This window comes from Mytilus edulis, chromosome 11 (assembly GCF_963676685.1).
Source record: "Mytilus edulis chromosome 11, xbMytEdul2.2, whole genome shotgun sequence".
Lineage (NCBI taxonomy): Eukaryota > Metazoa > Mollusca > Bivalvia > Mytilida > Mytilidae > Mytilus > Mytilus edulis.
This window is the reverse complement of record NC_092354.1, coordinates 50,483,647-50,496,749: the sequence shown is the minus strand read 5'-3', so window position 1 is coordinate 50,496,749 and position 13,103 is coordinate 50,483,647.

Here is a 13,103-nt window from a genome sequence, read left to right as displayed (position 1 = left end):
GCTTGAGTCAAAAAAATCAACAAGGTTGGCTGTTTGTTCTTTATTAAGGCCGGTTGGTGGTTCATTTTTGTTTTCAAATTATTTTTTGTATATTTTGATACATTTACATAAAGACAACAGTAGTATACCGCTGTTCAAAACTCATAAATCCATGGACAAAAAACAAAATCGGGGTAACATATATTGTTCGATTGTTAATACCCATTGGCATATAGCTCATGCAAGTTCAGATTAGCAGCAATAACAAATTGTTGCAAGAGGTAGGTAATGTTATAAAGCCAGACCGAGATTACGGGCGAGTCCTTGAAGGAATTTTTTCAAGATCGGTAAATCGTGAAAAGAGAACGATACAGTCTACTTACATCAAGGCATCGAATTAAACTGCCTAATTCTGTCCCAAAATGACTGCGTATTAGTTTATCTTAAACATTTAATCAAGCCCCTCGTGTAAATGTGTGAATATTTGAACTGTTTTGGATACATTTTTGTATATTTATTTTGTCTTGTTTTTTTGAAAAAAAAGGGTTTTCCGAATGTTTCACTATCATCGATTGGCGATGAGCGGCAAAACAGGCTATGTGCAATATCAATATTTTTCAGGTAAAATTCGAAATGTTCACTCTAATCGTTCAATAGTTGTGTTGGAGATATTGGAATATGACACGTTATGTCCTATCTGTCCGATAACGTGTAAACCGCTCAACAAATGCTTTCAAATTGTAATGTTATTTTAGAACTAATCGCTAACAAAAAAGAACCAGTTTCAGTATTTACAATTTTCACTTTTATCACTTTGGGGTAATGATCCTTGAATGATTAGAACATGACTCTTCGTATATGTTCTTTATGATAACTTGTGTATAATTTCTTTTTTGCCGTTCAGGATTAATGGTACTTAATATATTTTTAAATGTGACAGGTCAAACAAGCACAACAAATGTCTTGCTTATATGGAAAATCCGGTTTTTCTGTCAATATGACATCTTATTGCTTTTTCAATTCATACTTCAATCAAAGACATATATTTTTGAAATACAATGATTTTTGTAATTCATTTTTGATAATTCGTTTGCGTATGTCTTTCATAGAGTAATCACGAATTTTGTCTTTCATAGAGTATTGTCTTGTTTCGTTTTTAAAGCGTTTATTCAGAACATTTCTTTTAGCGAGAGCGACATAGGTTTCTTTTGAATGACATAGAAGACATTTGTTTTCAAATTAGCTGTTAAAATTTAGGTATCGATAAAATAACGAGTATTGTTGTTTTTATTATAACACTACAAATATAAATGACAAATGCGTATCAATCAATTGTATTAGTAACAATTGTATATATAATTATGTCAATGTTAACACAAGTAGATCAGTTGGAGGCAAGTGTATTTCATTGCTAAAATCAGAAACATACATTAGGAAGACGGGAATCAAGGTAAAAAGGAAACACGTTTTTGTTTGGTTATTTTACTTATTATACGAAAGACATCTCTTCAAAGTGGACATTACGAATATTGCTAAATAACCATATATCGTTAAAGTCAAGATCACGACACCATCCAATCCTATTAAAATGATTTACTCGTTGTATCTACTACACAGATCAACCAGATTAGAAACATAACATTAATTAGCAATAATACTTTCAGCCTTTAATCATTATTTTATTAATTTCGTCATTCTCTCTGCTTATTGCGATGGCGTTTTTACAGGTGACCATGACCAATTAATTTAGATGTGAACCACAGATCAATTATTTGTAAGTGATTTTATAACACCATCTCCCTCCACCACCCAAAAAAAAATAATTGATCTCCTTTTCTTAACAATTGAACAAGTTAACACTTTGCGTGATTGTGACACGTTTTTGAATGAATTATGACCAACGAAATGGTTATATATTTAATCAAAATGTGAAATAATTTTGTCAAGAACAAAGAATTAATAGTTGGTTCTGAAATCAGATAAAAATTAAAAAAATGTTAGACTTTTCGGCAAATTTGTTTTCATAAAGTATTTTCTCCTTTCTTTATCATTTTGTCATGACACCGTCGTCGCCTCCAATCTCAATATATCAGTTCTTTTGTTTCTCTAGTTTATAACATTTAAATTCACAGGTGCTGAAAATCAATTTACTTCTGTTGCTTTTAGCTAATTGACAATAATTGAAAGATGCTGACAATATAAGACTGTTTACAATCACTAACTTTGAAACAAGTCACAAGTACCATTCATTGTAAAAAACCTTTCATCTTGATACCATTCGTTATTTAAAAAATAGTCCTTGTTAAGCAAATGAAAAGCCCTGTAAGATCTAGCAACTAAGGTCATGTTGTACGTAAACTATTGTGAATATCATATTTCAAAGTTTGTGACTGTCTTTGTAGTAGTATGAGGTGAGTGATGGATATATGCCCAGGCACGTCATGTCTGGTTTTGTTTGATCTTGTTCTTTATATCCATGTGATGATGATGATAAAATAGAATTGAGAATGGAAGCGGAATATATTTCTAAGAGACAAGGACCCGACCAAAGCAAAAACAGCCGAAGGCCACCAATGGATCTTCAACGCAGAACAAAATCTGTTTTGATAGGAGCGTCACTGATGAGTCTTAAATGTAGACGAAACGCGCGTCTGGCGTATTAAATTATAATCCTGGTACCTTTGATAACTATCTTAGTACTTAATGTTTCTTTTGGTACTTATTATAGTAAGAAAAACTAAGGGAAATAAATATAAACTTACTACTAGTATGCTTAAACATTTGGGGAACAGATAAGTTTTTGAAGGTTTCTTCGCATGATAAATGAATCGGAAACAGTTAATTGTGTTCTCTGAATTGCAACGATTGTAAACATAATTTTACTTTTTTTTGTTTCTCGTACTTTACCGAGTAACAGAATGTCATACCACATAATCACTTAACTGTAGAAAACACATAAACTCCGGAGTTAAAAGTCGGTTATTGAAAACAAACTATTGAACTGGTTATATCAAAATCCAACGAAAGCTCATATCGTCTTGTGAAATAATACATTTCATATCAACGGCGGTCAATTGATCATTATCACAGAATTCAGTATATATGTAAATATACTGCTCATTACTACGACAATTGTAATGTATCGAAAATAAACTCTCGCAGCTGCCATTGATGTCTTAAAGATGGTTAATACATTTAGGATAAATACTTTAATAGACGTTGTTGTTACAATGTAATTCAACTCTGTGTCAATTTAATAACAGAAGTTTAAGATGTTTACCAGTCATATCTAGATATATATTGTAAGTTATAATGAGCTTATACAACCATTATATAAGTAAGATTAAACTCTTATACACTTCCGTAGAAGAACAAAAACAAATCATGAACACTATACAGACATATCATTTTATTTTATTTTTGTCTTTTGAAAGATAGGTATCTAAGAAACACAAATAAAGCTCAAACATTCACCAACACAATTAGTATCTTGAAATTACATGTGTATAAACTCATCATAGATACCAGGACTAAATTTTATATATACGCCGGACGCGCGTTTTGTCTACAAAAGACTCATCAGTGACGCTCGAATAAAATAAAAAACCAAAACAAATAAAGTACGAAGTTAAAGAGCATTCAGATCCAAAATTCCTAAAAGTGTTGCCAAATACAGCTAAGGTAATCTATGCCTGAGGTAGAAAAGCCTTAGTATTTAAAAAAATTATATTGTGGAATGTCTTAAGTCTGATATATTTTTGTATTAAGCCGATTTGCAATGTTAGTAGTAATTGGATACATATTGATTTTTTTAGTTAAAATATGTCACGGGCAGATATATATTTTCTGTACACACTTTACTGATGTAATCTCATTGCAATTTATACCATAAATCTCACTATAATTCATAATTAAAATTATTACCCATAATACATTAGATTATGAAAAGGCGAATTCTGGAAATTCAAATCTGCAGGTTCAAGGATTGTTTTCAACCTGAAAAATATTATTTTAACTGCAAGGAAATCCCTATTATCAAACAATCGGATTCAATGCTTTTAAATGTTAAGCAGCTTATATCATGTATAAATATTGATGTCGGAGACAAATGTGATATTTTTCAATATTAATCTGACTTATGAAAAAAATACGTTTGATATAAAAAAAAGAAAGTTACTTCAAAAGATAATAACAGGAGCCTTGATAAAAAGAATAGTAATAAGTGATAAATGTGATAATTGTTAATGGAATACTGTTAATAAAGGGTTAAAAGGCCAGAAAAAGTACAAAGTTGAAGAAAATTGCTAACTCAAAATTTAGAAATCTTTCTGGCAAATACAGATAAATAAGGTAAAATGTTCCCTATTAGAGAATCCTTGATATTGCTTACAGATTGTAACTTTTGAAAATTGTAATAGCTAATTTATAGCTATGACCGTTTCAATAATAGGTCATGTCAACACACACGTGCTGACTATAGTAAATGGTGATGCACAGTATAATGTTAATGATTTTGCGACATGATGCTAATATTCAGTAATTAGATAATATTAGGCAAACATTGATGCGGTTAATTATTGAATTAAAGTTCCCATCATGATCCTCGTTGTTATATATAATAGATTACTATAAATTGAAATAAACAATTAATTTCCCCATAGGCGACAATGATAAACTTTTTCGAGATATAGACTTTAGAAAGTTGTTTTTTTTTGGTGTCATCCTGTTTTGCCCACTTTAATCATGTTAATTATATGTATATGTAAACATAGAGGGAATTTTTGTTTTAACAATTATAGTTTATTTCTGAATTACAGTCATATTTTTTACTTTTTATTTTACCTGTAAAAAAATATTATATTCTGCTATTAAATCAAGGAAAATGTGCAAAAAGTTTCTATATTTTATATATATTTGGCAGGATAATGTATTTTATTAAAATAAGTAGGAAACTATGTGTACTAAAATGAATAATTATTTCAATTTATCAACAAAGAGTTTTAATTATTGGTACATTCTGAAAAAAAAAGTGACAAGTAAAATAATGAAACTAAAGACTTAGTAGAATAAATTTCAATCTCATTTGAATATCTTTTAATTTATTCAACTTTATTTTTTTTTAAATTTCAATACAATACACAGTTTCAAAATTTAATAAAATTTAGAAATCTTTCTTGAAAATACAGATAAGGTAACATATTCCCTATTAGAAAATCCTTTATATTTCTTCAAGTTCAAAGTTTTGTAAACAGTTAACTCATAGGTATGATCGTTTCCATTATAGCTCAACACACAAGTGCTAACTTTAGTAAATGCTGATGCGCGGTAGAATTTTAATGATGTTGCGACATGATGTTATATAATATTTAATCTATTGCATATGCTATATGCAATACATCAAATTCACTAAGAATAGTCATTGAAAGTGTTCGTTTTACATGATATGAACACTTGTTCATTATCTTGAACCTTTCAATATTTCGTTTTGTTTATTATTTATCGTAAGTCCCTTGGGTTGATAAAGTTATTTTATCCACAAGGCAATCTTACATCATAAATTTATCAATTGAAATAATTCAGTTTTGATGTTAAGATCTATTTTAGGCTCTATTGACATCAAAATTAACAAAAGTTTGGATGGAGTGTCCAGTGGTTTGATAGAAAAAAAGAGTGCTAAAATGGGAAAAAAAAGACAACTATCTTGTACACTCAATAATGAACAAACAGAGCAAAATGTGTTGCTAATATAAAGGTATTAGATAACAACAGGCAAACATTTAATATGTAAATAAAATTGAGAATGAAAATGGGGAATGTGCCAAAGAGACAACAACCCGACCATAGAAAAAAACAACAGCAGAAGGTCACCAACAGGTCTTCAATGTAGCGAGAAATTCTCGCACCCGGAGGCGTCCTTCAGCTGGCTCCTAAACAAATATATACTAGTTCAGTGATAATGTACGCCACACATTTAATATGTAAAGTATTTTTTAACTCCATATAGCGTCCCCCTTAGTGGCACAATGACAAGAGTCTTGGTATATTTTGTAGTTCTTAAAATATTGAAAATCCACAAGAACTAACAAAGAAATTTTAAATAAACAGTATAATATATTCACTCTTCTAAAATTGCTATGCTATTTAAACTCCCAGTGCGATGGTCTCGTGTTTGCGATAATTTTCAAATAGCTGAATAGATGTAAAAGCTGGATTTTGGAAGGAGACACTGGGTTATTATATTTAGAACAACTATTGGTACTAAATTTGCAGAAACGTATTCCTTCGCAAAATTTAACACTATAAGAAATCGGTAAATAGATATAGGAAGATGTGGTATGAGTGCCAATGAGACAAATCTCCATCCAAGTAACAATCTTGTGCGCATGCCTAAAAGGAACAGACGTGTTTTGAAGCTCCGTTAAAAAAAAAATGTGATTTCTCAAGAAAACAGCTTCCATATGTGACTTTAACATGCTTTAGTGCCTTAGTTTAATGTATGTACGGTACGGACATCAATTATATGAATTTTGAATCACATGTAACTGAAAACTACGATATGTGAACAGGTATAATGTTTTCTATAGTATTATTCGAGTGCACCTTTTAAAAGTAAACAAAAGGTAAACAAACAAACATTCCGTTCATGATATAGACTATGTTATTCGAGTGCCTGTCATTCATTTGTCATTGAAAACCAAACTTGAAATATAAAACATATAAACAATTGTGTAAATCACTTTTGAAGAATTCAAATACAGTTTAATGCAGGGTGATGAATGCAATACACCTGAGACTTTAAATTTAAAAAAGCGGAGACGTAGAAACTCATCCAGACCATCTCCCCAAAACACACATATTGCCAAAAAGACCAATCTGATCAGAAGTACTGACATTGATAGCTCTACTGATAGCATGGCAGCGACCAACCAACAACCCACTGTTAGCATAAGTGACAGTGATATCGCTAAAATAGCTATAGCAGTAAAGCAAATTTTGTCTGATGATTTCAAAGCCCTTATTGAAGAAAAACAGAGGCCTATTCTCTTTGAACTAGCAGAAATTAAACAAAAGCAATCTGAATTAGAATTATCCTATGGAGAAGATGTCAAAAACTTTAAAAACCAGATAGACTATCTTAAAATTAAATGTGACGAGCTAGAACAGCACAGCAGGAAGCAATGTATTAGGCTAAGCGGAGTATCATATACTATAGGTGAAAATACCGATTACAAAATTATAGAAATCGCCAATAAATTAGGTGTTGATATGCAGCCAAATGATATACTGATTAGTCATCGTGCAGGGAGAGCTAAACCTAGACAAATTATTGCTCGAATACCAAACCATAATCTAAAAAGAAAACTGCTCAAGGCATCTAAACAACTTAAAGACAGACCTGATCTACAAGGTATTTCAATAAATCAAGATCTCACCGTAGCCAGAAGTGGTCTAGCTTACGAGGCACGACAGCTACTTAGAAGAAAGAAAATCAAGTCAACTTTTGTGGTAGATGGTAAAATTTATGTATATGACTTATCAGAAACTAGACATGTTATCCGGAATGAAATTGAATTCGCCAAGATGCTGTGTGTGTGCCATATCGACACAGACATCTCGTATGATGAATCTACTCCTGAAAAACAACCTGCATCTGATGAAGTAGTGATGGGAAACGGGAACTGAGTCTATCTAGAACGTGTTTGTTTTTTTGCAAACCGCTGTCTACACATATAAGATAATACTTGTAACAAAGTCTGAAATAGGAATTTGAAACTGTTTTTATTAAAAAAAAATATATGTATTATTTTTTATTTTTTTTGAAATATCTGTAACTGTAATATAGGGTCTGTTCGAATGTCTTTACTTGACTTATTGCCAAGAACTAGTTCATTTTCTACATTTATTTTAATCTCAATATGTTATTAAAAGTTGTCTTCTCAGATAATACTATAGGCAGTATTCTGAAAGTATTATGCACTGCTAAAACGTTTGAAAAGATATTATAATAAAGCACATATCATGATACTTTTAGATGAATGAAAATATAAACAGATTAAGCTAACAGATTTCTCTGTATTCCTTAACATTATTATTTTGATTTCAAATCGAAGCATACCAAGTACATGAACTATTTTGTCTTTTTTTTTTTTTTTTTTTTTTTTTAAATTCCTTGGGTTTTGTGTTTTGCCTGTTTTGCTTGTTTTTTCAATTTTATTATAGATACATTTGAATTGTATTTAATACTTTGTCCAATTTGATTCAAAAAGAAAACTTTTTTTCTTCCAGCACAAACTGAAAACATAAGGAAAGATCTTTTACTAATTTTGATCTATATAATTAAAGTCACATTGGAAGGCCTTTACCAACAACTAAACAATTTGTGTACATATGTTTATCTTGTCCTTTTTATTTTATTTTGTTTTATATGCCTGTTTTGTGGTTTGCCATGCTTTATGTCTGTTTGAAATTGTTTATTATATTGTTGAAGCCCCACCCTTGTACTTTGTATACCTTTTTTATATAACTTTATATGTCTACTGATATAACTACTTACAGAATAAGGGTGGGGTTAAATCATTTTAGGTCAACTCGACTGCATCATAAAAAATGTATTGACATGAATACTGTTGTTCTTGTTTCACTTATGCTTCGATATGGTTATTTAGGGATCACAATTGCTGTATTATATACTGTTATTTTTGAATTAGATCAACTTCCAAGAACACCATTTTCAAGTACACGATTAACTTCCAAAGTGTTTAAAGAAGTATTCAGATGTTTTTTTGTGAAAACTGAGCTTATTTGTTACTTGATATTTCTTGTAGTTTTTACTATCTTGCTTTCTGGTGATATTGAAACAAATCCTGGGCCATCATTTGCAAATGATCTGAGCCTAAATGATTCAGTTTCGAATTTAGATCTTCGCGATTTGATTACATTTACTTGCATTAATATCCAAAGTGTCAAAACAAAACTTGATATTTTGGAAGCAGAGCTTGGGGATAGAGATATAATTATATTAACAGAATCTTGGTTAAAGCCGAACATATCCGACAATTCAGTTGTATTATCAAACTTTAAGGCTCCTTATCGTAACGACAGAGAAGGTGATAAGCTTGAAGGGGGAGTCATGATGTATGTAAAACAAAACATCCCAAGTAAGCGACGAAATGATCTAGAAATCAATACTCTCGAATGTTTATGGGTCGAAGTAGTGGTTAAGGATTGTAAAGTACTGTTTGGCCTATTTTACAGACCTCCGGATTCACCATTTCATGTTTGGAATCATATAAACCAGTCAATTGAAAACGCAGTAAACAGCGGTATAAAAAGTATTGTGGTCATGGGCGACTTTAACGAAAATTTATTACTGGCAAACCGTAATAATTTAAAAAACATATTATTAGATAATGGTATGCACCAAGCAATTACTGAGCCAACATTTTATTGTGAAAATTCCTCATCACTCCTCGACCCCCTTATAGTTAATGATATCAATATTCTTGCATATCACGAAGTGAGTGAAAATATTTTAGAAGCAAATACTAGGTTCCATTGTCCAGTAAGTGGAATACTAAATTTGCACAAACCGAAATATACCCAATTTAAACGTAAAGTTTGGGATTTTGAAAAAGGGGACTACAATCTCTACTGTGAGGAGTTAAGACAAGTTGACTGTGATAGTTTACTTGATACAAATTTAAATAATGCAGTCTCCATTGTTACACAAAAAATTCTAGATGCTGCTAACAAGCATATACCTAGTAAACTAATTGTTGTTCGCACGAAAGATCCACCCTGGATGACGTCACTTATAAGGAGACAAATTCGAAGACGGAATCGTTCGCACAAAAAAGCCAAAAAATACAATACTCCTGAGTCTTGGGCAAACTTTAAGAAAATTAGGAATGAATGTGTAAACATGATTAAACTAGCAAAAACCCATTATTTTGAAAAACAATGTGAATCATTACATTTACAAGTAGATTCCATCAAGAATTGGTGGAAGAAATTGCGTAACCTGGCTGAATTTCCTTCTAAATCCTCAGACTACCCCCCTATTTTATTAAATGATACCTACTTAGACGATAATAAGGATAAAGCAAATGCCTTTAATCGTTGTTTTTGTGATCAATCGAGTGTTGATGACTCGTCTGCAAATATCCCAGATCTAAATTTAGACGAAATTATACATACTTTAGATAATATAATTATAACGCAAGAGCAAGTTTATGACCAACTTCTCTTGTTAGATGTGTCTAAGGCAACAGGCCCCGATAGCATTAGTCCAAGATTTCTCAAATATGCGGCTTTAGAATTAAGTTATCCCCTAGCTCTGTTGTTCAATAAATCACTTCAGTTATGCATTTATCCTTATGAATGGAAAATAGCAAATGTAATACCAGTTTTCAAGAGTGGTTCTCAAGAAATTTTATCAAACTATAGACCAATCTCTCTGTTGTCTATTATTGGTAAAACGATGGAAAAATGTGTTTTTAAATATTTATTCAATTTTCTTTCTCGTTATAAAATAATTACAAACTTGCAGTCAGGTTTTATGCCTGGAGATAGTACTGTTAATCAACTTATTTATATTGCCAACGATATTGCTAAAGCCCTTGATTTTGGAAAAGAAATAAGAGTTGTGTTTTGTGATATCAGTAAAGCATTTGACCGGATCTGGCATGAAGGCCTCCTTCACAAACTAGAAAAATATGGAATAAGAGGTGACTTATTAAAATGGTTTAAAAGTTATTTATCCGAGAGAAGACAAAGAGTTGTCATAGGAGGACAGACATCTGATGTGTATAGCATTAAAGCAGGTGTCCCCCAGGGCTCAATTTTAGGCCCTGTATTATTTTTATTATTCATAAACGATATTGTCTGTGACATATCATGCAACATCCGACTTTTTGCTGACGATACATCATTATATATAGTTGTTGAGGACGAGTATGCTACAGCTGAATTAATGAACTCTGATATAGAAAAAATTCACTTATGGTCTCAACAATGGCTCGTTAATTTTAATCCAAAAAAAAACTGAAACCATGACTATATCTAGAAAAAGAGCAAAACCCCATAATCCACCAATATATATGAATGATACACTGATACAAGAGGTTGAAGAACATAAACATTTAGGGTTAATTTTTCAAGAAAACGGTTGTTGGGAAAGTCATGTAAACTATATTATTGATAAAGCTACGCCTCGCTTAAATCTTATGAGGAGTTTAAAGTTTAAGCTATCGCGTAATAATCTACAAGTTATATATATCAGCTTCATCAGGCCCATTCTCGAATATGCAGACACTGTGTGGGATAACATACCAAATTACTTAAAGGACAAGCTAGAGAGCATTCAAATAGAAGCGGCTCGTATAGTCACAGGTGCCACTAAGCTTTGCTCTAAATCTAATCTTTATAATGATACTGGTTGGGTGTCTCTAAGTGAAAGAAGATCCAGACATAAAATTATTAAGTTTCACGAAATGTTTCACGATCAAGCTCCTAATTATCTTTGTAGTCTCGTACCTCAACAACTATATCAGGTCTATAACTATAATACTAGAAGTGCATTTAATGTTCAAAATATGAACTGTAGAACTGCTTTTTATCAAAATTCTTTCCTACCATCTGTAATTCGTGATTGGAACAGGCTTCCACAAGATGTTAGATGTAATCCTTCAAAATTTACACTTAAAAATTATATAAATCGAGATACTAAGAAAGTCCCCACATATTATAATGCTGGTTGTAGAAAAGGCCAAATACTTCACGCCAGACTCCGGTTGAACTGCAGTGGCTTAAATGAACACCTTTTCCAGAAAAATATTGTTCTTTCAAGTCTCTGTATATGTGGGCAAGTTGAGAGCAGCAAACACTATTTGCTAGAATGTCATAATTATCGACTCATCAGAACACAAACCATTTCTACACTACCAATATATAATATACAAACATTATTATCAGGTAGTGAACTAATCAGTGATGAGGAAAACGAAAATATTTTTAAAGTTGTACAAAGATTTATTTTAGAAACAGGGAGATTTGGTCCGTAACAATTATTTTTATGTCGATGTCGTTTAAGATTTTGAAACTTTATTTGATGTAACCTTATTTTCGAAACATTAACATATTTCTCAGTTACATGCACCTTAATTATTTAAATACGAGTTGATCACATTTTTAGATCAAACTGACTTCTGAGCAACGGGCAAACCACAGAATAAACATGTTAGCTAAGAATTGAAAATTACGTTATACGAGTTTCTAATACTATGTTCCTAATTTTGTCATTTTTTTTTAAAAGGGAGACGGATTTATATAAGTTTTTCTTGTTTCCGAATCCCTGTATTTCATATTGTATAATAATATTTTTGTGCACTTCTTGAAATAAAATATTGTTTAAACTAAGTAACAATCTATTAAAGTAAACCATTATACGGCATTCAACACGGAGCTTTGGCTCACACCGAACAGCAAGCTATGAAATATGGATTCAGAATAGATTTTTTTGTCGTCTGCTTGACCACATTATTTTGTTTCATCAAATAATGGATCAAAATAAAAAAAAAAATAAAAAAGGAAACAACCATAATCCCCTTTTCTTTAAAGTTAAATGGTCGTTGCCTAATTTGGGAACATAAACATATGTCGCTTGTGGAGAATCGTTGCGTTGGGAACTATACAACAAATTCTTATTTCCATACGAATAAAGAAACAAGAATGTGTCCCCAGTACACGGATGCACCATCCACACTATCATTTTCTATGTTGAGTTGACCGTGAAAATGGGAGATAATCTCTACTTTGGCATTAAAATTAGAAATATCATATCATAGGGAGCATGTGTGCTAAGTTTCAAGTTGTTCGGACTTCAACTTCATCAAAAACTACCTCGACCAAAAACTTTAGTCTGAAAACTTTAATCTGAAAACTATAACCTGAAGTGGGACAGACGGACGAACGGAAGGACGGAAGAACGAACAGACGTACGGACGCAGAGTCCAGAAAACATAATTCCCTTAAATGGGGCATTAAAAAGCAATGCATTACAATGTACAACTGGGAATGTATAATGTTGTAATATTAAGTCCCAGATCAATTAAAATGTCTTAAAA